At 54.7% G+C, this 26,163-nt stretch overlaps 1 protein-coding gene across 1 annotated transcript in view; it reads left to right on the forward strand.

The window, feature by feature from the left end:
• Window positions 1–26,163, forward strand: part of LINGO1 (leucine rich repeat and Ig domain containing 1) — a 157,596-nt gene that overhangs the window by 37,629 nt on the left and 93,804 nt on the right. Inside the window, exon 3 of the mRNA XM_086757551.1 lies at window positions 10,105–10,147. The gene's annotated coding sequence lies outside the window, so the exon portion shown is untranslated. The remainder of the gene's footprint in view (window positions 1–10,104; window positions 10,148–26,163) is intronic.

Consider the following 26,163-nt stretch of genomic DNA (forward strand, 5'->3'; position numbering starts at 1 on the left):
AAGGAGCGAGCCATGGCTGGCTGCCATTTAGCAGCTTTAGCTTTGCAAGGAGGAAGGATTTTTTTTTTTTTTTCCTTCCCTGTCAGATTTGGAGTACGCCGGGCAGGATCTTCTCAGCCTGAATTTCAAATTGTCTTATGGCAATCGTGCCCACAGGCAGAGGTAAAGGCTGGGTCGCAACAGCTTGCTCCTCGCTGGTGCTTTTCCTGCTGGGATTTCTTAGCCGTTCCCAGAGAAGCCAGCTGTTGTGAAGCCCGTCCTGCCGGCAAGGAGCAGAAGGGGCTGGAGAGGTGGGCTGAGGTCCCGTGCAGGGTGTTTGCTGCCAGACCCTACTGCTCATTAGGTTCACTCGTTTTTTAATTTTGTTACTCTGGGAAGAAATTCTTCTGCGAGAGAGGGTTAAGGAATATTTCAGAGCATTTGCCTCTTGGTCTGTGGCCTAAAGGGAAATGCTGGGGAAAGGTTCTGCGTCTTATTCTGAGGTTCGGTCATTGAAACGCATGCTGGTGAGCATCTGAGATGTTACAGAAACCAGCGTAACATCCAGCAACGTGTTTCCAGCTATGGATAAACACGTTTACATCACAGTGCAGGAGAGCAGGATCCGGCCCGGAGCCTCCAGCAGCTGTGGAGGCACAGGAGGCCAGGAGCAGAGCGTTGAAAGGCTAATGAAGACACACTGCAGAATGATTAGCTTTGCAAGCAGCGTTGCTGTGTGGTGGAAACGGAGGTATTATGAAGTTCGCGCTAAGCCCTTGGAGGTCTCTTGAGCAAGAGCGATCTACATGCCACACAGTGCTATTATTGGAAAGGGTGGCTTCGCTGCCTATCATCCGGCTTTGCTGAGCTAGCTCCGTAGACCGTCGCCAAACACAAAGTCTCTTTTCCTCGGCTGGTGCCAACCCACCTACTAGGAGTGGGTGATGACTTGTTTGTTCCTCAGCTCAGCTGGAAAAAGTGAGCGTCCCTGTGGGAGGGTGGGAAGAGGGTGCGTCGCAGGGTGGCATCTCTCGAGGAAAGAAGCGGATGGCTGGACTTGAGTGTTCAGCTCAAGAAATGTTCAGTATCCCACCACAATCTCAAGTCCATCCTGCTCAGCTCCTGCAGATGCCCTTCGCTTCGTGTGTGCTGGGGCATCGCTGCCCGTTGGCTTGGTGGACGAATCCCCCCAGGCTCCCAAGGAGCTGCGCAGGGTGGCAGGGTCCCCCTGCTCTCGCTCTCAGGCGGCATGAGAAAGCTCTTCCTTGGCCTGAACCGGGCCCAGAGCAGACAGGCTCTCCCCGACGTGCCGCTGCTGCAGCACAGTTCAGCCCAGCCTGGCTTTCCTGGTGCTTCGAGGCACTGGGGTGGCACAGGATAAGATGTAGTTTCCCTCGGCTCCTGCTGCTTTCAAGGTGAGGAGCACTTGCCGTGCTCGTGATCGGGGTGGGAAGCATCCTTTGGTCTTGGCACTGGATCCGCTCATCCCCGTGGAGACGCGCTCCTCGGGGGATCGCTTCCCGGGGCTGTGATGGCAGCTGTGCTGGCAATGCCTGCCCTCCTGCTGCCACTCCAGCCGCTGCTTCCCCTCTGTGCCGCCACTGACATAAATCCTTGAGTCCCTTCCATGTCAGACATGAAGTGGTTGCTTTGCCATGAATTAGATTGTTGGGTTTTTTTAAAAAAGAAAAGAGCTGGAAAGCGTCCCTTTGGCTCCAGAACGTGCCCAAAGGACAGGAGCAGGAAGGAGGTGGAAGGTGCTGCACAGGGACAGTGGGTGTCCTTGCACCCCCTTGCCCAGGATGCGGGAGGGGACGATTGTCCCAGCAGGCATCCCTGGCAACGAGCATCCCTCCTCCTGTGCTGGCAGCCGTGCCGCTGCCGAGGCCGAGAGGGAGTTTGCAGATGGGCTGTGCTGCAGTGGGGCATTAGGAGCGCGATGCTGCTGGGGCTGCCAGCCCCCCTGGCCACGTTTCCCTGGCAGGAAAGCTGGAGAGGAACCAGGAGTCTGATCCCCCAGGGACCTTTGGGAGAGCAGCATTGCTCCGGGTCGAGGTTTAAATCCATTACAGAGAAGCACTTGGGGGAAAGCCCTGGACGTGATGAACATGGACACTGATGCATTAAAACCGCTTCCTGTGGAGATCTCCTCCCGCTCGTGAGGCAGGGAGAGGGGTCAGGCACCAAACCACCTCCCGGAGCTGCCTCCAGCACTAATGGCCTGCATTTGCCGGCAAGCGGGAGCAGCCTGCTCCCTGGCCTGGCGCCGGCTGGTGAAAGAAGCTCTTCAAACCTCAACCCACTCCGAGCCAGAGCTGAGCACTGGAGGTGACCAAGACCCTTCCCCTTGGCAGGCCGGTGGGGTCCCATGGGTCCAGGCAGAGCTGCCCATGCCGCTTTCTTCCTAGGTGTTGCCAAACGACAGGATGCGAAGAGCCTTTCAAAACTTGCAACGTTATTAGGCTTTTCCCAGAACAGGTGCTGGAGTCGAAGCAAACAGCCATTCCTGAGTTGCTTTGAAAAGCATGTATTTTCATTTTTGTGGTATTTTCCCCTTTTCTTCCCTTCCATCTTGCATCCCCACACATTTCCTTTTATTCCCCCTCTCTTCCTCCTTTGCATAAGCTATTTTCAAATGCCAGGAAGGGCGAGATCTGAGGGGAGGAGGAGTAACCGAAAGAAAAAAAAAGGGTGGTAAAGTTATTTCACACATTTATGGGGGGGAGGGAGAAAAAAAAAAAGGTGTAGGTGTGAGGAAAGAGAACAGCTCCAATTCCTGCATGACAAAAAGCAACTTCATTCATTTCCCAACGCAATTTTATCGGATGGAAAGGTTTGGTTACATTTACGCAGCCCTGCAGCTCCCAGGAATGGTCCTGGGGAGTTGTCCCTCCTGCTTTGCTGCCCAGACCCGGTGCGGGTTTGGGGTCAGGGCTTTGGTACTGGGGATGCCGAGGCAGGAGGATGCCGAGTGGGGAGAAAAGGAAGGATGAGCTGCTGAAAAACGTGGCTTTGGATGAACCCAAACTTTTGCCTAGCTTGGCCCCAGGAAGGGTAGGGGAGATGGTGCAAATATCGCCAGCTTCACGGGAAGCGTTTCTTCACACAAGGACGGTATGTTGGATTATTTCCCGTGTTTAACAAATAGGATTAAACCCAGAAACAACAGTGCTCACTGCAAACTAGGAGTTCAGGTTGTGATAAACTCTTTAAACGGCAAAATCTTCTTATGCTCAATTGTTTTTCCATTTAGCTGAGACAACTGGAAATAACTGTTTTGGCTTGATCCAAACCAATCTTTAAATGTGATTTGTTTGGTTCACTGGCCACCCTGACAAATCTTGTAGCCACTGGAAAAGGGAAGAAAAAACCTCCCAAATCCCAAAGGCAGCTTTTCCGAGCCACGCGCTGCTGCGATGCTAAAGATAACGCTGGGGGACTGATGCTCTGGCTGTCCCACATGGAAGACCTGTCCCCTTCATCCCGCTGGCTGTGGTGAGCTTTGGAGAAGACCCGCAATGGGAGGAAGCTGGAGACCCGGCAGCGGGCGTTAGCCTGCCCGTCTCCCCGTGGGTGAGCCCGGGCGCTTGCAGCAGGCTGGCATTTCACACCTTGGGGAGGGTGACATTTTCTTTGCGGCGTTTCAGTGTTCGAAAGCTGGCATTTCACCCCAAGAGGAAGCTGGTATTTATAAGGCAGGGCACTGGCATTTCATTCATTGTTACCATCCAGTGATTCAGACAAGGTCTCTTAGCCAGAAAGGTCAGCTGGGTCTCTGCTGCTTTTTGCTGCTTTTCTTTTTTTTTTTTTCCTCTAAGGAAAACAGGGAAAAACAAAGCACCAGAACTGCTGATTGCCAGTTTTCTTGCCTTGAAAATGAAGATCTGCTATGCTACATAAAAGCTGAGACTTTTCAAAGTCTGTCTTGCAAGGGTGTTTTTTGTAAGATCCTCATTTTATTTCATTTTGAGTTCCAACAATGCAACCTGCAGCCCGGTGCCGTGGTGGTGCGGGTGTCACCAGCGTTTCCCCCAGTGTTGTGCCGGTGCTCGCCGTTGCTCTAGTAATCCTGCATTTCTTGGCCTGAAGCACCGAGCTGAAGCCCACATGAACCTTGATGTGTTTCAAGGAGACCAAAACTGCATCTTTTCTGGCCAAACACCAGGTTTTGCCCCCAGAGTTGCCTTGGGACAGGTGATTTCGCATTGCTGCTTCCAGCATTGGTGAGGGATGAGGAGGAGGAAGGGAGAAGCAAGTGCAGGTCCTGCCACGACTGTGGGGCTCTTGTTGGACTGGGGCAATATAGACACTGCCAGGGCCTGGGGAACATAAATAAAATCAATAAGAAGCTGTTAAATTGTGCCTGAACCTCGCAAGGAACAGCGTGGGGAGTGCTGGCTGCAGAGATGTATCTGCTGCCACTCCGCGGGCTGTGGCACATTCATTAAGTATCTTTAAGATGAATACACCCCCCAGTTCACCTCCTGAGAAAGCCTGGGAATTTATTTCCTCCTGAACTGTGCCATCAATCAGCGGTGGCAGCACCGCCTCAGCACCGCGCGCCTCAGCTGCCGATCAGCCGGAGAGGCACGAGGCCGGCCGCCCTGCTTCGTTGGAAGGGCGCTGCCTCGGCCCCCCGTGCCCTGGCTGGGAAGAGGGGGACCCCGTTCGCCTGCCCTCGGTGGTGCTGCTGGGAGGAGGGCTTTCTCTCCCCACAAATGCCTTTGTGCACTTGTTTGCGCCGCTCAGGACCCTGCCTGTAGGTGGGCTGCGCATCCCTTCACCATCCAGCACTGCGTGCATCCATCTCTCATCCCCATGGGCTGGCGGTGTGGGGAGGCGTCGATGGTTCCTCCTCTTCTCTCTGCTCTGTACAGTGCCCTGTGGTCCTGGCCCCCTCCTCAACACCCTGGCTCCGGTTCCAGCCCCACGTTCGGCGCTTGCCAGGTGGCTGCTGAGAGCTCTCAGGGCCCCGCACCACGCATGTAAATGTGAGACCCCAAAATCTTTGCAGAAACATTTTGCCATGCCGGACTCGGTGCTTGTAGCCTTTATGGGAGCAGCCAGACAGGAGCAGGACAAGTCCCATGATCCAGGGTGGCGTGGGAGATGCTGCTCCACGGCTGAGCCGCTTTGCTTTCATTCCCTCCTCCGCCCACTGTGTTGGTGATGCTTTGGGCTGGAAAGACGTGACCGGTCCACTTAGCAGGAGAAAAAAACAGCTAGAGGGGGCTGAGTGACCCTCAGGGGGCTGCAGGACCCTCCTGCCCTGCACCCAGCACCCTTTGCTCAGCCCTTTGCAGACCCCTTTCCTTCCCTGCGCTGGCGCTTCACCCTCTGGTGCCTCCAGCTGTCAGCCAAGGTGCGCGATACCTCCGTTTACGCAGAGACTTGGGTTCTACGTCTTCCTGTAATTTTTTTTCTGATGCTTTTAATTCCACACCCCGTATCAGCTGGGAACCTACAGATTATCCTGTAAGAACAGAATAAAGACTTGTCAACCTTTCTTACAACGCTCCTTGAGATGGAAAAAACTTCCTGAACCCCTTTATAATGCTTTATTTTCTGCCGCTTCTGCTACTCTGAATATAATTTGACTGACTAAAGGATCTCAAAGCTAAGGAGGCAAAAAAAAAAAGATAAAGTAGGCTACTAATAATAATGATAAATCTACTCCGGAGAGGGCGATAAGGGCCTGGAGACTCGCACCCCGCACCGCCTGCCAGGGCAGGTGCGAGCCCGGCTTTTGTTCCCCGTTCCCTAAGCCGGTGCTGGGAGTGGGGACAGCTGGTGTCTGCAAAAATGGGAGGTTTTTTTGAGAGAAGAAAGGTATTGTGTCCCCTGTGATATGGAAATGAGCGGGGAGGTGAGGGCAGGGAGAGAGGATTTCTGATGGTAATGAGGCTTTACACTGGCTTTCTTGCCTGGCCTCCATCCCTCCCCTTCAAACGTGGGATGAGGTTTCAAGGGCTGTTGTATTCTTTCCCTTGGATTGTTTCTCATGGGGTTTTTTTAGCCCTGCCTGTCGTGGTTTTTAAAGATAAAACATGGGAGCTGCAATGAAGGGGAGCTGGAGGAGGGCTGGGAGATGCTGCAGGGTTGTGGTTACCAAGCCAAGGACAATGCTGCCAGCTTTGGTAGGTGGGTTGGGTGGCTTTGGGAACACCTCTCCCATGGCCGTGCCATCCCCGAGCATCAAACCAGACTATTCCTCTTGCTCCTAACACAGCAGCTCCGATGGTTACTACTTGTGACTGTTCAACGCTTGTGCCTTATTTTTAGTCTGAGCTTGTCTATATTCGGCCTCCAGCCACTAACTCTGGTCTGGCATTTATCCGCTGCCTTGAGGAAGGCCGTGCTATTCCAAAACCCTTCCTCAGGCAGGAACCTGCACGGCTTGATGGAAAGGGCTGGACACAAATTTCCTGGGCAAACAGTTTCTGATGGAAAACTGAGGTTTGGGCTGAGCTCAATCTGTCATGTGAAATATCTGCTCTCTGTTGAAGAGGTGAACTTTCTCCTCCGAAAAGCCAGTGCTGTAAGCCCACAGACCGAGTTGCCGGGGCAAAAAGGTGGGGAGCGGACAACTCGAGTCTCGCTAGAGGAATGAGAGAGCATTGAATGAGCAGGAGCTGTTTCTTGGGCAGTTTCAGAGTTGCTGTTACCCTCGTGACGCGGATGACTGCTGAATTCCTGTGCGGCCCATAATACAGCGAGCCGCCTCAGCCGGGAGGGCAGCCCGGGAGGAGCAGCCAGGGCCGGCCCTGTGCTCAACTGTTGGTGGTTTTCACCCGTTGTTGATCTGAGGAACCTTACTGAACCTTCTGGGACAGCTCATCTGCCCATGCTGGGCAGCACCTGTGGGCATAGGAGCTGCCTGCCCCTCCTGCCCTGCCTGCCCTGCAGCAAAGGACCACCGAAATCTGGCTGATTCCTGAAAACGCTGATTCTAAATCCAGCCAGCGCTCTGCTGGGCTGCTGCAGGTCAGGAGGGCTCGCAGGTCAAATTCACTGTTCAAGCAGGAGCTGTAAGCAAAGATGCCTCATGTTGAGCTTCGCTGGTGTTTATTCCAGAGCTCCCTTTTTAGGCAAAGCCCTTGAGCTGCGCTGGTGGTTGCTCCCTCCCTGCCCAGCAGCCACTGCTGCTCAGCTGTTTGATTTTATCCCTCCTAATTTTACGAGAAGTGACAGCAAATCTATCCCGTACACACAGGACCGTGCGGGCTGTTTAAACAATCATCCGCATCCAGATGTGTTGATAGCTTTGGGGCGTCTCCTGACAACAGGGGTTGGTGCTGGATATATTACGCCGTAACTGTTAACGTTTGGTGCCTGACATTCAATCCGCAGGAGCAAGCCAGCATTTGGCAATGAGCTCTGCTGCGTGGGGCAGCCCCAGCGCCCACGGATGCTGGGAGGGTGTCCGAGGGGCACTGGGGATGTCTCCCATCAGTGAGACCGCTGCAACATCATTTAAGGGCTCCCAGGCACAGCCAAGGGTACCTACACAGCTGTCTCCACGTCCAAAAAGCCCATTAGCCTGGGAGGAGGAGGAGGGGGAGCAAGGGGACGTGGTAGAGGAAGATAAGGCTGGGGACCAGAGGATTTGCGGGGAGATAATGGGCGGTGAATTGGCATTATGCCCCGGCAGGTTCTCATTTCCCTGGCTCTGTGCTGGCTTAGCTGCACCCCGGTGTGGGGAGCGAGCATCTCCCTGAGCATCCCCATCTGCCACAGCTGGACCAGGGCTCCACGAGCATGCGGAGCTCAGGGAGCCGGGTTTTGTGGCTGTGGCGCGTGGCCCTGGCACCTCTGGCACACGGCAGGCAGCAAAAGGGACAAAGCAGAGGAAAACGAGGTTACTTTGCTGCTGTTCCACTGGTGATGCTGAGGGAGATGCTCTGTTTTAAATCAAACCCAGATCAAAGCAGAGATGGCTCCTCTGCTGCTTGGGGATGTGTAAGGCTGTGTCTGAGCTCATAACATAAGGGCAGTTTTTACTACTTAAAGTCACCTCCTTGCTCTGCTTCGCTCATCTGTGCTCGCAGAATAACCCTGTAGCTGCTGTGCTTCATATTACGTTGGCTTGGAGGGCCTGGAGGGAGCTCGCAGTGGCCTCCTCTTTGGGCAGGAGCGATGTCAGGGCTCGGGCTGTTCCTGCTCTGAACCGGGGCGGGATACTGGCTCCATAGGAGGGTTATTTTTGAGGCTTCCTTGGGTATTAGAGCTGCAAAGGAACGTGACCGCAGTGCTGGGCGTAGGTCGGGAGCATCCCTGCTGGCAGCATGCTGGGTTTGGGAGCCGCCGGTGAGGGGCGAGCCCTGGAGCTGTGGCTGCCAGTGCTTTGGCCCCAGCAGCTCCGGTCACCCTCCTCCACGTCGCCCCTGCACAGAGCTCAGAGCCACGCGCAAGAGGTCCTCAGCAGCAAGGGGACATGGTGGGATGGTCACCTGCAGGCCAGGCTCCGCTCGGTTCAGAGGCTTTTGTGAGACTTTTTTCTTGCTCGTATTCCCTTGCATGGGCCTGGACGGATGAAATGGACTTTGCAGCCCAAAATCCCTTAATCTCCAGTATACTTAACAGTATTAGCCAGATTACAGGAGTCATATACACAGTAATTGCACTCAGCCGAGGACAGGCCCAGAATTTCATGCTGGAAGGAAGCGTATTATTCATTTTCTCCTGTCTCCCATCCATCTACACAGAAGTACATGGAAGTCATGATAAGGATACGTTAAACACGCAAAGCAATGTCAGAGCTGAAATACAACATATTCTCCTGGCAATTAACCTGGGCAGCCTTGCAGGGTGAAATCTGCTGAATGTGGGCTCTAGGAGCAAGGCAGATTTTCAATTTTATCTATTATTTTTTTTCTAAAGAAGCATGGCTATGCTGGGCAGCAGACTCTAAGCAGGGAACCGAGCTGCGGGATGTCCCCTGGCTGTGTGGACCTCTGGGTCTAACCCGTCCTCATCTCCAAGACGCCACCACATTCCCCCGCGTGCAGAAGGGGACGTGGATTTTGGCACTGCTCAGGGACCTGCCACGGCGCCGTACAAACACAACCGGTTGCTGGTGTGGCAGCACCCCTGAGGACCTGGTGATGTGAGGAGCCAGTCCCTCATCTTTACAGCTGGGTGTTTGCACGCCCCATGCCCAGCACTGCTCCTGTTTGCAGAGCCAGTAACTGATGGCGGAGAAGGCTTTATTGTCTGAGGAATACTTATGCAAACGAGCACAATGGCTTAATAGGGAACACCTGGAGAAATCTCCAAAGGAAGCGCTGTAAATTCCCCTTCCCTTGGATTTATGGGGAGATTTTTCACAGATATTTATGGTTTCCCAGGTGTGTTGTTGTGACTCCTTAGCATAGATTTGCACAGCGTGCTTCAGGAGCTGATGAGGCACTGGGAGCAGTGGTGGGGCAGCCCTGTGTTCATACCAGGATGGAGCAAATTCCTCTGAAATTGGTGAATTCCCACCATGTGCTGTGGCCTGCAGCCCTGCCAGCAGCAGCCGAGCACCCAGAGAGGCTGGTGAGCAGGGCTGGGTGAATTGAGGTGGCCCTGATGGATTTAAGTGGCCCTGATGCAAGGCAAGTGGAGGTGACCTCCCTCCTGCTTGTAGGGCTGCAGCCCTGTCTGAGCGCTGGCTGGCAGCACGCTCCCAGGGAAGGTTCATTTCTTTCTCTTTGGCTTTGGCACCGTTCGGGTGCTCTGTGGGAGCCCGGTGGGTGCTGGGACGCCCTGGCCAGCTCCAGCGGCAGCACTCAGTGTGTCTGGATGCTGTGGCTGAGAGCGCAGGCAGGAGGGTCCATATCCCAGAGACTCTGGTGATGTCCGCGACTTCAACCGACATTAATTAAATAGGCTTCTCATCTAAGACTCTGTCAAACTCTACTGCATGGCAAGGCTGTGGCTTGGGGTGGCTGGAGGGGGCAGCTGGGGTTTGCGGAGCAGTTTTGTGCCCTGTGGGGCTGGGCTCAGCGCTGCCGCAGGGGAACGTGCCCCATCCCACCCACGCGGGGCTGGTGCCATACTAGCACTCCCCTGTCACCCTCTTAAAATGCTGGTTGCTGTCAAGAGCAAACCCACTGAACCACATCTCTCTCTCCTCCTTTCCAGGTTCCTTGTCTCGCCAGCAGGTCCTTGCAAGATTTCAGCTCTGGTAAGTGCAGTGGCATTTTTCTTCTTGCTGAGCGCATGCCGGTGCTGAAACATCGCGTGGTGCTGGAGGAGCAGCGGGGCCAGGGACCAACACCGCTCCCCAGGCCGGTGTAAGAGCCTGAGGAGCCGGCTCCTGGCGCGCTTCACCCTGGCGCGAACAGAGGCCCGTGCGCTAGCGCAGCTATTTCCCCACCACGTGAAAACTGGCTGAGATACATTTATCGCTGCCTCTCTGTAATCCGCGAAGGGACACTGTGGGGGCATCTTTGATCCTTCTGGGGTGAACTTTGACGGCTGGGAACTGAAAAGTTCAGTTGAGTAATTAGTGTGATGATTTCAATAAAAGCCAGGACGGCTCCGCCGCTGCCGCCACAGCAGCTCTGGGGTGGGATTTGGGGGACCTTTGGAAAGGTGAGAAGGTGAAGGGGTGGGAATGGAGCAAAATCTCCCTGGGGACCTTGCAGAGGAGCCAGGCTTAGAGGAGCATTTAGGACATGGAAGAAATGTGAAAGTCACAGGTCCTGGCCCTGGCCACAAGCTAGCGTTGTCCCCTATCACCTTTCCAGCAACGGGCTCCTCTCAGGCAACCCGCTCTGCCACCACCCACCCTGTTTGCTTTCTTCTGCGGTACCCAGTGAGGAGAAGCATGCAATTTCCCCTTTCTTGGGTTCAAGTCCCTGTGCCACTCTGTGTTTGACGTTTTCACGCTTCCAAAGTCCCTGCGGGTTTTCTAACCATACATTTAACCCAGCAGAAAGGGTCCTGCTTCTGTGCTGGGATAAATTTGCAGGACTGTCTTGCAAGCAGCAGGGCTGCCATGGATTGCGTCGTCTTCACCTTTGGCCCCTTGACGTGTTGTTGGTTTTTTTTTTTAAAAAAATACGTATTTATCAGAAGAACAGCTTCTCTGTTTAACGCTACCCGTTGGGTTGGTAATTGATTCCCACCGAAGGCGTTAATGCTGGCCGTGTGCCCACGGATTTGTCGCTGTTGTCCCAGCTCATGTGGCCCTGTTGAACTTGAGGATTTTTCTTTCCTTTAGGAGAAAATGGTTCAGTAGTTGGAGCCTAAAAATGTCAAAGGGAGGAGGGTTACGGTGGTCTCGGGGTTTCAGGTGCTGCTGGTATGACCCCAAAACTGTGCAGAGACTCCTGATCCATTTTTGCTTGTGACGTTGGTGGCCTCAGCTGGGAGCAGTTCAGGTCCCTTCCCTGGTGCCAGTTGCCCCCGAGAGCCCTTCCTGCGGGTGAGCTGGTGGGAGCCGTGGGCTGCCGTGTGTCATCCTCTCCAGTCATGCCTGCTCTGGGAGCCCCCAATCCCATGGCTATCACATCCACCACGCACGTGTGATTGCATGGGACAGCGATTCCCACGGAGGATATGTGCAGCCCGGAGCCAGCAGCTCAAACCTAACGCTGGGTGACAATCTGAATGAGATGCCTGCTAACGAAAGGCATCGCCAACCAGGAGAGCTCGGAGAGCGGGGAGGAGTAGCGCTGATGCTGCCGGTGGGACAGACCCTGGCCTGGGGCTTGCAGGCTGCTCTGCACCAGCGCATCCGGCTGCCTTGCCCCTCGGGAGAGCTGCACCGTGTCCTGTAAGCGGCATCGCCATGTCGGGTGCTGCTCCAGCACATGAGAAACTCCAGTTGAGGGATGGATGAACCAACCAGCTGATTTTTCTGTGTCAGGGCCATGTTGGATCGGGAAGCAAACGTATGGCTCTACCTTCCCAGACAATTCCTGCAGGAGCGATGAGCGAGCATCTCTGGCTGCAGAGTGGGGACAGGCAGGATGGGGCTTGTGGGTCCCCAGAAAAGAGGGTAAGGTGGAAAATGGCCTGTAGGAGGGGGCAGAAGGGGGAGAAGTGGTGGCAGTGGCAGAATTGCCTCTCCCTGAAGCACGGTAATCGGCTCACGGCTTCTTCTCCCCGATCCTCTTACATCCCTCCCATTGCACATCTCTTCCCCAGACACGGCCATGTGTGCTAGCAGAGATAAAAGCTCCCTTCCCACGCCGGGCTCTTCTTCCCCAGCATGCTAAATCACCAGCCAACGTGGCAAACAGCCTTCCTGGGAGATGCCCCCGCCTTGGCTCCTCGCTCTCCCTCCCTGCCTTTTGCCGCCGCTCCCACTTCCCCTGCACCCCGGGGCTCCCCGCACGCCCCTGCAGCCCGCGCAGCTGTCACGTGCCTCTGATAAATGAGCTTCATCCGCGCCCAAAATTAATCACATTGTCATGCCGGCAGAGGATGAGGCAGCTGCACCGAAATGCCTGAATCTCTGGCTAATTTATCACAGGGGCCAGGATGCAGGGCTGTTCCGCGGCTCCTGCCGCGTGAGGACACGCTCCAGAGAGGCAGCCGGTGCCAGGGAGCTGCGAGGGCTGGGAGCAGACCCCTCTTCAGGAGGTCTTCTCCTCCTTCCCAGAGCTCAGACGTTGATTTTCAAGCAGGAGAACTTGACAGGAGGTTGCTCCTGTCCAGGAAGGCTGATGCTGCTGGCGACAGCCCAGCTTCTCTGAGCCACCTCGGACCTGGGAGCTGGTGTGTCCTCCTGCACTGAGGATGCTCAGGAGCCCGGAGCAGGAGACTAATGAGGGAAACAGACGTGAAGAAATTATTCTAGGACTTCCAAAACCGCGGTGTTTGAAGACAGTGGAAGTGGGAGGTACACAGCCAGGCTGACGTGTCCTGTTTGCTTAATTACTTCAGCGCTGCTCGTCAGAAGCAAAGTTTTCACCGGCTGCGTGCCTGCAGCATGCGTGCAGCCTGCGATGGGTTCGTATCAACGCGGAGGACCAGCTCCAGGACCGGGGACGTGCCAGCTCCTGGTACAAGGCATTTGGGATGGGAGCCGGTTGTGGTGTTCGCTCCTGGTGTTGCACAAGGGATGCATGTCTTTTTGGGATCCAGATCATCCTACCTGCTTGTTGCCAGCTGCTCCTTTCCATTTCAGCATGGGTTTGGCTGGGCAGACCCCCTTCTCCTAGGTCCATCCCTAGGACAGGCGCGAGTTCCTCCAATGTCTTCACTCTTGCTTGTCTTGTGGCAATTAATTACTGATTCAAGACCAGACTCAGCTCTGGAGTGCTCGTTAACTAATTGGATGCCTTCCAACAAGTCCCAGCAGTCCCTCCACGAAGGGAAAGTCACGCATTCCTTGTCTGCTCCCTGATTGCTTTGTCCCTCTGTCGTCGACGGCAGCACCTCGGAAGAGATCTGCTGGGGCTGCTATCCCAGAGCTCCCAGGGGGCTGCTGAGGAGGTGGCGGACGCTCGCTTTGGGATGCAAAACAACACAGAGCACAGCAAAGCACCATGCAGGTGCCCCGTACGGTGACTGATGGTGTGCCTCTGTGGGCTGTGAGGTAGTGGAAGAGGCTGGAAACCTGCTCTGCCTACTGGTTCTGTATGAATCTCCTTGCAGACGTCGTCAGACATGGGTTTTTTCCTCCTGGCCCAGCAGAGATGCAGGGCAAGAATTGTACTTTGTGATCTGAGGCTCTGAGTTGCCTGTGTTTTGCTGTCATGGGGAGAACCAGACCCATGGTTTTGGAGAAAAGAGGCTTTTATCAATAAAAATTGAGGTGCTGGTGCTCCCAGCAGCTCACCCAGACAAAACAGTGAGTTGCTTTTATTAAAACTTTAAATCTTAAGGACATGGGTGCCCTTACACCTGCAGTAAGCTGCCTTTCAGGCAAATACAGTGTTTTGGGGAAGGGGAAAGCATGCTCTGGGTCTTCCGCCACGTGCCCACGATGACCCCATGGGGTCTCTGGCCAGGAGGCACCAGCAGTCATGGGCAGCTGAGCACGCGGGGATGGAAAGCTCAGTCTGAGCATCTCTGAGCCTCATCCTTTGCCAGTCTGACCGTGGGGTTTTCCTCCCTCCTCACCCACAGGCTTTCGGGTGGTTTTTGGGGCTGTGCTTGGGATTGCATTTCCAAGCTCGTGGAAGAAGCAGATGTGTGCATGGCTGTGCACGGGACCTGCCTGACCTGATGTTCATCCTTATTTTGACTCCCTTGGGGGCCTGTGGAGTATGATACAGCCTTTGGGTCACGCAGAGGAAGAACTGGTGCTCTCTCGGCTCGGCCACGTGCGCAGAGCGAGCTGCTGCTGCGAGGGGAGGTGCTCCCAGGGATGCCACTGCTCACCCTGCTGCCATTGGTGATGGGTGCCGGCGGTCGGTGTTGCTGAGACTGCCTACTTCACCAGGCACTGATCTTGGCTTATTTTGGGTTTTTTTTAAGTCAGGGCTAAAGCCAAGGCTTCGTAGGCATCCCTCTGCCAAAACACGAGAAAGACTGGCTTGCGTTCCAGGCTGAGTGGAGATGCTGGGGAGGAGCTGGGGAGCAGCTGAGACGTTAGGTGGGAGTCGGAGGCGCGCGGTGACGCCTGTGAGAGAAATGATTCAACAGCCTGGGAAATAACAGCTCGGGTTGCCAAAGCGCGTGTTGAGAGGGCGGCAGGCAGCGCTCCTTGGGAGTCTGACAGCAGAGAACAGCGATGATGGGCGACTGCGTGAGATGCCTTTGGCTTGGATTTGTCTGAGGTGGAAGAGTGAGGATCAGTCTCAGGTCTTGCTGAAGCGGCAGGGCTGCTGCTGGTGCCGGGACAGGGCAGGACCTGCTAGCGGAGCCCAGCTGGGGCAGCTCTGGTGGCTCCGCTCAGTGTTTGCGTTGCCCATGGCTGGGAGGGAGTCAGGACGGTGCTCAGGGAACAGCAGAGCGAGGCATCCCTGGGAGCACAGCATCCAACATCCCTCTGGGGATGCTGAACCACCTCGGCAGAGGGGAGTGCTCCTCTGCCCAAAGAAAAGGCTTTTCCAGTCTCCAGCCACTGCCCGAGCTTGGGGAAAGCCAACTGTAGCTATTTTGGAGCACTTTGCCACACCCTACAGTGATTGCTGCGGAGGTGCCCAGGCCTTTTAGGACTCAGGGTTCAGTTTCTGAAGGACCTGCTCCCTAGAAGTTCAAATGAAATGTCTTTGCAGATCCCCACGGGCCATCACTCAAGGACTTGCCATGGTGTGGCTGACACTGGGGAATTTGCTGCCTGTCTTTTTCTAGGTGCAAATAATTGTGCCACAAATTACCTCAGACTTAACTATCCCTTAACAGCCCTCTGCTCCTTCAGTCTTTTATCAGTGCTGGATAGCGTTTCTTTTATTAGAGCTGGAAGAGTTTCTTTGGGTCTAGTCCGACCCCAGGGCAGTAAAGCAGGATGGCAGCGGAGGCTGCGGATGGGCAGGGAGTGCCAGGGAAGCCCCATGCCTCCAAAGAGCAAGGGACATGGCCGTGTCCCTGTCTGCACCAGGAGAGGATGCTGAGCCATTTTCCACTGGGCTTTGCAGAACAGCTCCAAGGCAGGCTCATGGCATCTCCTGTCCCTCTGTCTCTTGCAGGATCTGTGTGGATGCCATGGCTTTTAGTGCCATCTTGTATTTTCCTCTGTCCAGGCACAAATAACCGTGTTCTTCCCTTGCACCCAGCGGTGCAAATCCCCTGCACCCAAATTTTGGAGAGGGCTATACTGCGAAGCACCCACCCAGGCTCCTCTGAACTCTGCCTTTGGGAGTTCTGCAGGGTTTGTGTTTCCTTGAGCCTCCACGCTTTCGGGCAGAGCTGGAAACGCCACCCTCCCGGGAGGGCCGGTCCTGGCACGCTCTGAAGCCAGCTCGAGGGAGCTGGAATAACCCGATATGAGTCTGCAGAGCCTGATTTCTAGTCCCTGTAATTAAACACCCAGCTGTTGAGATCTTTTATGTGTATTCAGATTGAAACTTGGCAGGCTCAGGGGTAGCAGGGAGCTGGATTCGGTGACCGGGAAGATCCATTGCGCTCTTAATGCGAACTCCATTGTACTCCTGCCAGGACGGACAGGGATCGCAGCCTGCCAGGGATGCTTTTATGGGCCAAACTGATGAGATTGGGTGGGAAGCGTTGCCATGTTATTGCTGATACCTGGCCCATGGGCAAGGGTGAGTGCCTTCCTCGAGATGGGGTCTCCAGAAGCCAAAAGGAGTCCCCAGAGCCCCCTACGGCGTGTAGGAGCCTCATGTTAGGCTGCGATCTTGGAGGGAGAAGAGGGCTGGAGATCTTCCAGGCAGTGCCCAAGCTGAGCCTGACCATCAGCTGCTTCATCTCAGCAGAGCTGGCAGGAGAAGATGGCTGCTCCTCTGAACCAAAACCCTAAACTTAAGATTTGTCCATCGCGAGCAATAACGCTCCGAGAAGTAAATGTCACTTACAAAATTTATGGGAGAGCTACTTCGCCAGTCTCCTTTTTAAGGTTATACTAAAAATTAAACCACATTTTCCCCCAAGGGGGAGCAGCAGACTGTCACTGTAAAAGATGTCCCCGTGTGTCATGGAGCGGCACATATGTGCGTGCACACAGCGTACGCAGGGATCGAAAGGCAGGGCAGCACAAAAGGCACCACTTACTTGGCTGTTTAGCTGAGGAAAATAATTATTTTCATACATTTTTTTTTTTATATTGTAATTTCCTGGCTGCATAAAAAAAAAAATCGGAGAGTTACACAAGCTCAGAACTGAGCTACCAGTATAAAAACCTGGCGCGTGCCTTATTTATGCAACTGAAGCATAAACTCACTGGCGACACGAGAAGGTGTGTGCTCCTGCTCAGGTAGAGCAAAAGAGCATCCAATCCTGGCAGGACTTGGGGTTTCAGAGCCACGTGGAGGTCGTCAGCTCGGAGGAAATGTTCATTTGTGGTTAAGCTAGGAACCAGAAAGGCTTTGACCAACGTTTTCCCTTCCCACCCTGAGTGGTGGGGCAGCGGTTCGGGGTCCGGCTCTCCCCAGCCGCTGCTGTGCCGCGTAGCTGGACGCAGCTCCGCAGCTCGGGGATGTTCATCAGCTCTGGCAGCAGAGCTAATGCGATTAAGGGCTTTTCTCGCCCTGTGCTCAGTGCTCATTAACATTTCCCTTCCAAGGCATTTATGAGCATTGCTTCATCTTGCTGCAGCTTTGGCTTGCGACGAGAGGAGCGCGCGGGCCGGCTGTGTGGGGAAAGGCTCCCCAAAGGCTGTGGGTGCTGCCCGGACGGCGATGGAGCAGCAGAGGGAGGGGACGCAGCCGGGAGAGCTGCCGTGCTGCGCTGTGCGGTGCCGCCGACCGCAACGCTTCCAGCAAGGAGTCCTATTTATACCGTGGATCGGGAGCTGGGGGGAGGCAGACACTCTGGTTGAGGGAGGGTGAGGCTGCCTGTCTGGTAGCCCGCGAACGGAGACCTACAAACAGCTTCTCCCTGGTGTCACAACCCCATCCTCTGCACAGGCAGGGAGAGAACCCAGTTTTGGAAACCTCCTTCCCAGCTCTCTCTCTCGGTCCAGGACCAGGAGAGGTATTTTTATTTGGTCTTGCAAGTAGGTCTTGGAACATCTCTAAGTGGGTGCTGCATAGCCTGCATGCAAAGAAAAACCCTGCCGTGTGCCAGAAAACCCTTGGTAGCAACAAGCCTGAGGCTTTGCTTTCTTGTCTCTGCCCTGTGCTCTCCTTTCCATGCGTGTCCCTGTCCCAGCTCTCCCGGGAATACCGCAGCAGGCTGCCATGGGGACTGGCTCATGCCCAGCGGAGTTTGCTTGCAGGAGGTGCTTCCAGACTTTCCATGGTGGCTCCCAGATGAATGAGGTTGTTGGGGCCTTTTTATTCTGGGCTAAAACCAAGGAACAGAGAAGTAAAAATATTTTTTAAAAATACAGCATTTCAAGCATCTCTCCCATAAAGGCATCATCCAACTGATGCAAAAGAGGAGGTTTGGGTTGTGTTCTGCTGCTCGGCCATGGTCCCTTGTGGGCTCATGGGGCATATGGAGTCCATCTCCAGCCCGGGGAGATGAGGACAGGTGGAAAATGTGGAGCAGGGACATGGTTGAAGGTTTAGTTGAATCAGAGCTAAGCTTTGTTGTCTTTTTCAGTCACCTGAAATCTGCCGGTCTGTGTTGAACCAAAGTAGGAAAGCATGTTTGATTTTTTTTTTTTTAAATATTTTAATTCTTCCACCAAGAAAACTGAATTTCCTATGGAAATTGCACTTCCTGTTTGGAAACAGGTTGTTAACGTGCTGCTCAGCACTACAGATGGCTGCTTTTCCAGGGGCTAATACCTGAAGATTGCCTGATTTCGATATCTACCAAGACGCATCCTCTGATCCAGCCCTGTCCCTGCATCGCTGGGGCTTTTGTGCTTTTCCTTTCTTCCCCGTGGAGCCTCCGGAGCCTCTCAGGACCCAGGCTCCTGCTGCAGCCTGGCTCAGCTGAGCCGAGGAAGACCTCTCCTCTCTGTTCACCTGCCTGTTTTCATGAAACCTTCAGGAATTTAATATCTTTGAGATTTCCAGCTGTCACTCACACAGTGTTGAATTTGACTGCTGGGTTGGAGAGTAATTAGGGGAGACAGACAACGCGTGGAGCAGGTGATTGCACAAACCTTGTTTTCTTAAGGAAATCATGCCAAAAAAAAAAAAAGAAAAAAAATCTTAAGTCCTCTTTTGAAAATCTTTGGGTGTTGCCACGGGCCGATGGGTGCTCTCGTCCCTGCAGTCCATGGGGACACAGTGCTGTGAGCTGGGCGCGGTGGCTTTGGTCCTTCTAGTCTGCACTAAAGACACGATGTCAGCATCTCCGGTTGTACTGTGCAATGTCAGGGTAGAGCCATCAACTCAGAGCCATCCTTTATAAACAAAGGAGTTTTTAATTAAAAGCACTAATTGTTAACAGGCGATTATACTGCACATTAAGGTGAGATGTTAGCAAAATAGTGGAACATCCATTAAGGTATGTGTGGTGCTGCCATTGGAGGGACTTTGGCTGGTTGCTGAAGGTGTTACCTTCAGCCCTAGGTCCGTGTCCTGCTCCAGGACGTGTTGGTGGGATGAGGCGTCTTGGTTAAAGCAGCCAATGGTGGGCTTGGAAGTGACACCTGATTGTTTTGTGTAGCCTGTGTGCCCCATCTTGCCATGGGCATGGGGGACACCAGCATGGGGGGGGGGGAGCAATGGGTAGGCAGGGTCGTGCCATGGGAGCTACTGAGCCTCTTACTACGTTGGGAGGAGGCATGAAAGGCATTGACTAAGGGGTGTGATGCTGCAGGCAGCAGCAGGCAGGAGGAGGAGGAGGAGGAGTGCTGCCAATGGAGGCTGCAGCTCGTGGCCGGCTCGCTGTCCTCTGGTGTCCAGCTCAGCTCTGGGATGCTCAGAGGAACCCAGACCTGCACAGCTGCCTGCCCACTCCTGCTTTTATTCCCCTTCCATGCTCCTGTCTCTCCCGGCTGGCAGGCGGCCCAGAGTCAGGCTTTTTGTGCTTTTTCTTTTTGTCTTTTTCAACAAGAAGAAATCTTTTATCTGTTGACTGCAAGACCGTGCTGGAAACAGTGTCTTACAAATCTTGTGGGTTTTTTTATAGCCACCTTCATCTCCCGGGTTGCCTGTTTGCAGCTCGGGCTGTGCCAGGAGTTGGCACCGCTGGCTTGGGGAGAGCATAAGCCTGACTGGTTTGTACTGGAGGCAGGGATGCAGGGATGGGGACATGCTGGGCCCTGCCACCCCCACGGCACGATGCTGTCTCCGCTCGCCTTGCAGAGAGTGTAGTGGGAAAGGAGAAGCGTGTGGAAGGGAGAAGAGAGATGTGCAGCAAGAAAAACCGTCTCGTTTTGCTTAATTATGACTGACTGTGACAGCCTGCATCTTTAGTTTGAAAAGTATCCGTGAGGTGCGGGCTGCTCCTCTCAAACAGGATAATTATGTTAATTAAAATGCTTTCTTTATAGCAGTTCTGATTAATAAAAACAGTTCCAGTGCTCTCTTTAAACACACTAACCTTCTGTTGTGCAGGAAAACTGGCTTTTCTCAGCAATTTATGACTTTTAAAACAGATTACAGCGGGACAGCCTGCTGCTTTCACGCGGTAACGCTTCCTACCCAGGGAAGAGAAAGGCAGCCCGCCACCGCAGCGCCCCGCTCGCCGGGAACAGACGGGGGAGAGCGCTCGGGCAGCCGCGCCGGAGCAGGCAGCGACATGTGCCCGTGTGGGAGCTGCGGATGGGAGGCGGCGGGGAGCTCTGCGAGAGTGCCAGGGAATAAAAATACCACGTATTTCTCTAATTGCTGTTTATTTCCTCTGCGAAGTATGGGGATAATTAACAAGCTCCCAATTAAGAAAAAAAAATTGTGTGTAGGGGAAAAGCAGGTACAGTGCCAAGAGATCTGGGTTAGTGCCAGAGTGTGGCGAGGGGCAGGGGTGGACGGAGGTCCCTCTTGCTGACCACTGGTGGGACGGGGCCCTTCGGGGACTCCCCAGGTCCTCACCAAGGAGTTCTACCATTGCGCTTCCAGTGGTTTTAAAGGTTAGGAGCTTGCGTGGCCGTTGGCACTTGGCTCATTGGTGTTTTGTCTCTTGACTGGTTTGTTGGTTTTTGAAGGGGTCCATTTCTTGCATGCGGAGGTTCAGACCCCCTGAGCATAGTGAGGGGTGGGGTTTGAAGAGTGGCTGAGCATCTGCCACCCTCCTGTGAAGCAGCGGCAAGCCAGGAGGGCTCAGTACCTCAGCGGGTAGCTCTGAAAATACTGCAAACAGGCAGCCGGTGCATCACTTGTTGCTCACAAGGAGAAGAGGATTGCCACACGCTTGTCCCCACATGCCGGTCCCCAGCCAGCTGTATATTCCCACCACGGCAAGGAGGTTTTATGTCCTCCCCTCCCTCCCTTTTCCTTCCACCACGTCTTTCCCCTGGCTTGCTGTCCCTGCTGGCAGATGGTGCCTTATGCTGGGCCAGATGCTGCAGCAAGACGTGAAGCGGTTCCCAGCTCCCCCTTACACCTCCCGGGCCCAGCAAGGGGCTCTTACACAGGGGCAGGGATTTGCATCAGGGTCCCTTCTCTCTCTCCACGCCTGGGAAGGGGCCAGCACCTCCAGCAGCTCAGGCACTGCCGCTGAGTCCTCTCCTTTGGGATGGGTGGTACCATCCTGCGGCCTCACAGGCAAATGGCCAGAGGGGGTTGGAGGAGTTTGGGTCTGTTCTGCCTTGTTCTCGTAAAAGAGGAGGAGAGGCAGTGCTTGTCTCTGCTTCTGTGAAATACAGCATGTGAACAGCCACCCTTGCCCGGAGAGATGACGGCATTAGGTTGCCATCCAGCTCTGACCCCGTCAGACATAGAGTGGGGTGGCCGGGTGACTTCACCAGGTTCGCTCAACCCGGGTGAACTGCTGGCAGGCATGGGGACAAGGGCTCCCGTGACACGTGAATGCTCCCAGGCAGCCATGCGATAGGATTTTCTTGCCCTAAACCCCTCCAAATGGCTGCTGCTGCCCCTCCCACACCACACAGGCACCGTGCACCCCCCCCCGCCCCCAGTTTTGCAGCCTCACCTGGGCATCCAGCAAGGCTTGGCAGAGCTCGCCCCCCCTGCGCTGGGAGGCTCTGCCAGCCCCGTGGCTGATTGACTTTGATTCCCTGCTTGTCTCCTGTGGTCACCGCTTCTGACCCCTCTGTCCCCTCTCTCCTTCCCAGCCCCGCTCCCCCTCCCTTGCCATGTTTGAAGTCTTTTGGGAAAGTCTGGTGAGGGACAAAGCAAGGCCCTGGCTATAAACCCCTGCAGGCATTAGGGGTCCGTACTCAGGCCAGGGGAGGGAGGCGAGGGGCTGTGGCGTGAGGCTCCCACATGTGTGCAGCAAGGCATCTCTCCCTTCTGGGGACTCTGCACCCCACAGAGCTGGGCAAGTGGGCTGGTCACGCAGTGAAGCCATCCAGAGCTTCCCCACAGGTTGTCCCCCCAACCTGTCCCCCCCCCACCACTCCAGCATGGCTCCAGCCCCCCGGCACAGCCCGTTCCCTGCCCCGCAGATTCAGCTGGGCCTGGCTCCACTCCGCTCCTCTCCTTGCTGCCCCGTTTACCTCTGCTATATTTACGTGTCTATTTTATGATTTCAATTTTTAATGCTTCTGCTCTTTGAAGATGCTTAATGCTTTGGAGTGGAACATTTTCTTCTGAGTCCTGAGTGCCAATTGAGGACAGACCAATAAATCAACTAATAACTGGAACCTCATTTTCTGCTCCCACGGCTGCGGGTTAACCCTCCTCGTGCCACCTAGGGTCTCCCGGTGCATCCCGATCTCCCCGGGCAGGACTTGGCTTCCAGCTGCCACCTCCTTTCCTCTGCCATCACCACTGGACCAAATGCCCCATTGCTGGATGGTCAGCAGAGCTGGAGATTCACAGGGCTGCCTGTGGAGAAGGGAGGAACATGGATGGGTCTGGCGGGTCACCTAGCGAGACCCAGGCTGTTCCCAAGCCCTCGGCAGCTCCTCAGGCTGGAAGAGCTAAGTGCCAGCTTCATGGCTTTGCGAAGCTGCAAAATCCAAGGCCTCTAACTGTGCTCTGTAGGAATGACATCTGGAGAAAGCCTCTTCCCTGCTGCTCCCACAGGTGCCCAGCAACTTGTGGCAGAGCTGGAGGAATCCCTCAGGAAGACATCCCGTCTCCGTTTCACTGGCAGCTGGAGCAGATGCACCTCCAGCATAGGAGAATGCACTCTGCACTACGAGTCTAATAGAAAGTGGCAGATCTTAGGTAAATCTTCTTTCCAGCTACTCACCCCAACCCATAAGGGCTGAGGACTTTCCACACCGCTGCCTCCATTTGTCCAACTCTATTTACTGTTCTCATTCATATCAATACCACCTAATCCTTTAAAGAAGCACCCTCTTTTACCACCTCCTGTAGCAGTGAGCTCTGCAGGTCGCTCGCAGGGCGGCCGTGCTTCCCCTCCGCTTTGCCTGCACACACAGAGGATTCAGGTGCCACCCCTGCTCTCAGGACACCTTCCCCAAAACAGGCTGCCGGGCTTACCTTGCCGTAGTGCTTTATTGGCCGTTGAATTATGAAAGCACTGCTTGCATCACCTGGCAGACGGCCACAGAGCTGCCTCTCAGCTGCTCTTTAGCTTCCGACTCAACGGTGTTGCATGCGTTATCCTCCGCTCCTCTATGTCTGGAGCCAGGCTGTGCCCGTGGGATGCGATAACGTGGTGTGGCCAGGGCCTTGGGGAAGCCCTGGCAGTGCAGAAAGCAGCCGGTCCCGCTCTCCGCTCCCTGCGTGCTGCTGCGGTAGCACGCTGCTGTACGGCTGGGCAGCGCGGGGGGCAGGGGTGCAGGCAGGGTAGTCCCCCGGGCCGGCAGGACGTGGGTGCTAAGCACTTCTGTGCAGTGGTGGCAGAGGCACCCCTGTCTCAGCTTTGGCACTGCTGCCTGGGAGGGGAGAGCAGGGCTTTGCGAGGATCCATGGCTGCCTAATGAAGTGCTGAAGCTTCTTAAACGGTCGCTGAGACAGGCACGTCTCCCTGGTACCCTTCCATTGCCACAGGAATACAGGGCCGCATAGCGATAGCACAAGGGCCATGGTTATGCTCTTCCCCCACCCTTTTTTTTTTTATAAACAAGCTTCTCTTCAGTGCTCTGGTTCTGCTTTCTGGGTCTGGAGCCCTGCAAGTACATCTGTGTGGGTGCCTGCAGGGGCTGGGCGCGGCTGCAGGTGCCTGGTGGCAGCAGGGGAACCAGCTCAGCCAGGGTTTGATTCCCACTTTTGCTGTTGGAAGTGATTTGTCCCCGGGGAGCCCTCCTGGTGTTTGGCTCGGAGCGGCCTGGCCCCCAGCCAGCTCGTTTTTGGCAAGCCCCGAGCGCCTGGGGCTGGCTGGCAGAGCTGTTCAGGCTGCCCATCGCCATCTCCATTGTTCCCAGTGAGGTCCAGAGGATGGTGAAGGGACCGGGGCCCTTCTCCTCCCAGGCTTGTGCTCTGATGCGCTCCAATGGCCCATGTTGTGTTTATCCATAATTATAATGGGGGGACACAGTGACAGTTTCCAAACCCATACACAAATGCTTAATAACCCAGAGGAATCCTTTCCCGTTCGTTAAGTGGCACAGGTGGGAGCCGCTCCGCCTCTGCCCCTTCCCCTGACCCTGCACAAGCCCAGGGAAACATCTCAAGGCTGGAGCCTGGTCCCCTCTCCGCTGGAAAGGACACCGCCTCCGTCCCCTGCATCCTTGGTCGGGCAGATCTGTGTGCCTGTGCTCTGGAAATGGAGGCAGGGGGTAGCAGGGATAAAAATTTTCCATTAGAAAAGGCATTTTTTATCAAGCTGTGATACCAGAACCGGCGCGTAGCCATGAAGCGAATATTCAGGTGGGAGAGTATCGAAGCCAATCATTCTGACTGCCGTCTGTTGACATTGTCCAGGAAATTCAAATGTATCTCTTTGATTTGACATGTTTTGACTTTTATGTTTTAATTTAATATCCAGGTTATTTTAACATTTTGTTATGGTTTGTGTTTGAGAAATGAAATACTTTTTCCCTTACTGCAGCAAAATGCCTGCGAAACATTTGTTTCCCAGGGAAATGCGAGGGCTCGAGTTTTTCCCGAGTCCTGTTCTGCAGATAATTTTGATTTATTCAATTCAGTGCAAAACAAAACTTTTAATTTGGGAAACTTCCACAGACCAGGTATTGCAGTTTCTGACAAATTCGCAACTTTTTGGTTATGTGCGCCCTGCAAAGGGACACCTGAGCCCTGAAGCAGGTTTGGGGGGGCTGGGGGAGCCAGCCTAGTGTCCTAGCCTAGTGTCCCAGCTAGTGTCCTAGCCTAGTGTTCGGAGGTGCTGCTGAGATAACATAGAGGAAGATTTAGGGCTTTGACCTGACCACTTGGGGATCACAGAATCATAGAATGGTTAGAGTTGGAAGCGACCTTCAAAGGTCATCTAGTCTAACCTCCCTGCAAGGAGCAGGGACATCTCCAACTGGATCAGGTTGCTCAGAGCCCCGTCCAACCTGGCCTTGAACATTTCCAGGGATGGGGCATCCACCACCTCTCTGGGCAACCTGTTCCGGTGTTTTACAACCCTCATGGGGTTGTAGAATCCTGAAGTGCACAGGTCATCTCCATCCCAACCCAGGATGGAGATGCTCATGGAGGAGCATGTCCTGTGCTGCTGCGAGTACATTGCTGAGGAGGGTGCTGGGAGGTGGCACATCCCTTGGGTAGGACCTACGCAGGGCATCTCTCTTCCCTGCCCTGGGGCAGTCGGACCGCTCCGCTCCCACTGCAACCCTAACAGGTCTCGGGGTGCCGCAGGTCAAAGCCACCTTTGCACCCCCAGTGAACACCCGCTTGAGGAAAAGGAAAGTGGAGCTGCAGGCAGAGCTTGGGGCATCGCAAATGCTGCTACCGGTGCCCACTCACTGGCTGCTCGCTTGCATGTGCACGTGAGCACGTGCGTGTGTGTTTGTGGATGCGTACAGGGATAAAGCTGCTTTCCAGGCAGCTTTTTTCAAAAAAAAATGACAGCTTGTTTGCTGCTAGGATTGCAGGGCTGCCTGGCAGAGGCTGCACACCAGAACTTACTTGGGAAGCTGCTGCCAGCAAATAGCCAAACACATTTGTACGCTGTCGGTCGACAGCGTGTTCCAGCCTCAAACTCTGTCGGAGGGGAAAAATCATCTCGCTGATATATGTGCTTCACACCAATTATCCAAGCCTCATTTGCTCTAGACTCACAAGACCATGTCCCAAGACATCTATTAATTGCATTAAAAATCTCTCACTACCCTAAATCTCCAGGACGTTGCTCAGTGCCAGGTTTTTGGGAGGGCACGCGTGTGTCACAGTGCCGGGTGGAGGACGCGTCAGGTCTACGGCAGGCAGGGCACGCGACGCCACCGCTGTCCGCAGGGCCTGCGCCCTTGCAGGTTGGCAGCAGTCGTGTTTCTCCCAAGTCTGCCCCAAGACAAGGATGTATCGATCGCCGGGGTGTACTTTTTATGTGGCTGGTCCGTCAGGCAGGATGTGACAGTTCGGCTTGGGGTGGTTCGGCGGTGCCGTTCCGTGCTGCCCCTCGCGGCGTCGGGCAGTGCGATGTGAGCGATGCTGCCAGCGCTCCGCACCATACGCCACCGAGCACAAGCCGTTTGCCTCCTCCTTGCCAAATACTTATTGTTCC

The sequence above is a fragment of the Chlamydotis macqueenii genome, chromosome 12 (genome assembly GCF_036417535.1).
Source record: "Chlamydotis macqueenii isolate bChlMac1 chromosome 12, bChlMac1.mat, whole genome shotgun sequence".
Taxonomy (NCBI): Eukaryota; Metazoa; Chordata; class Aves; order Otidiformes; family Otididae; genus Chlamydotis; species Chlamydotis macqueenii.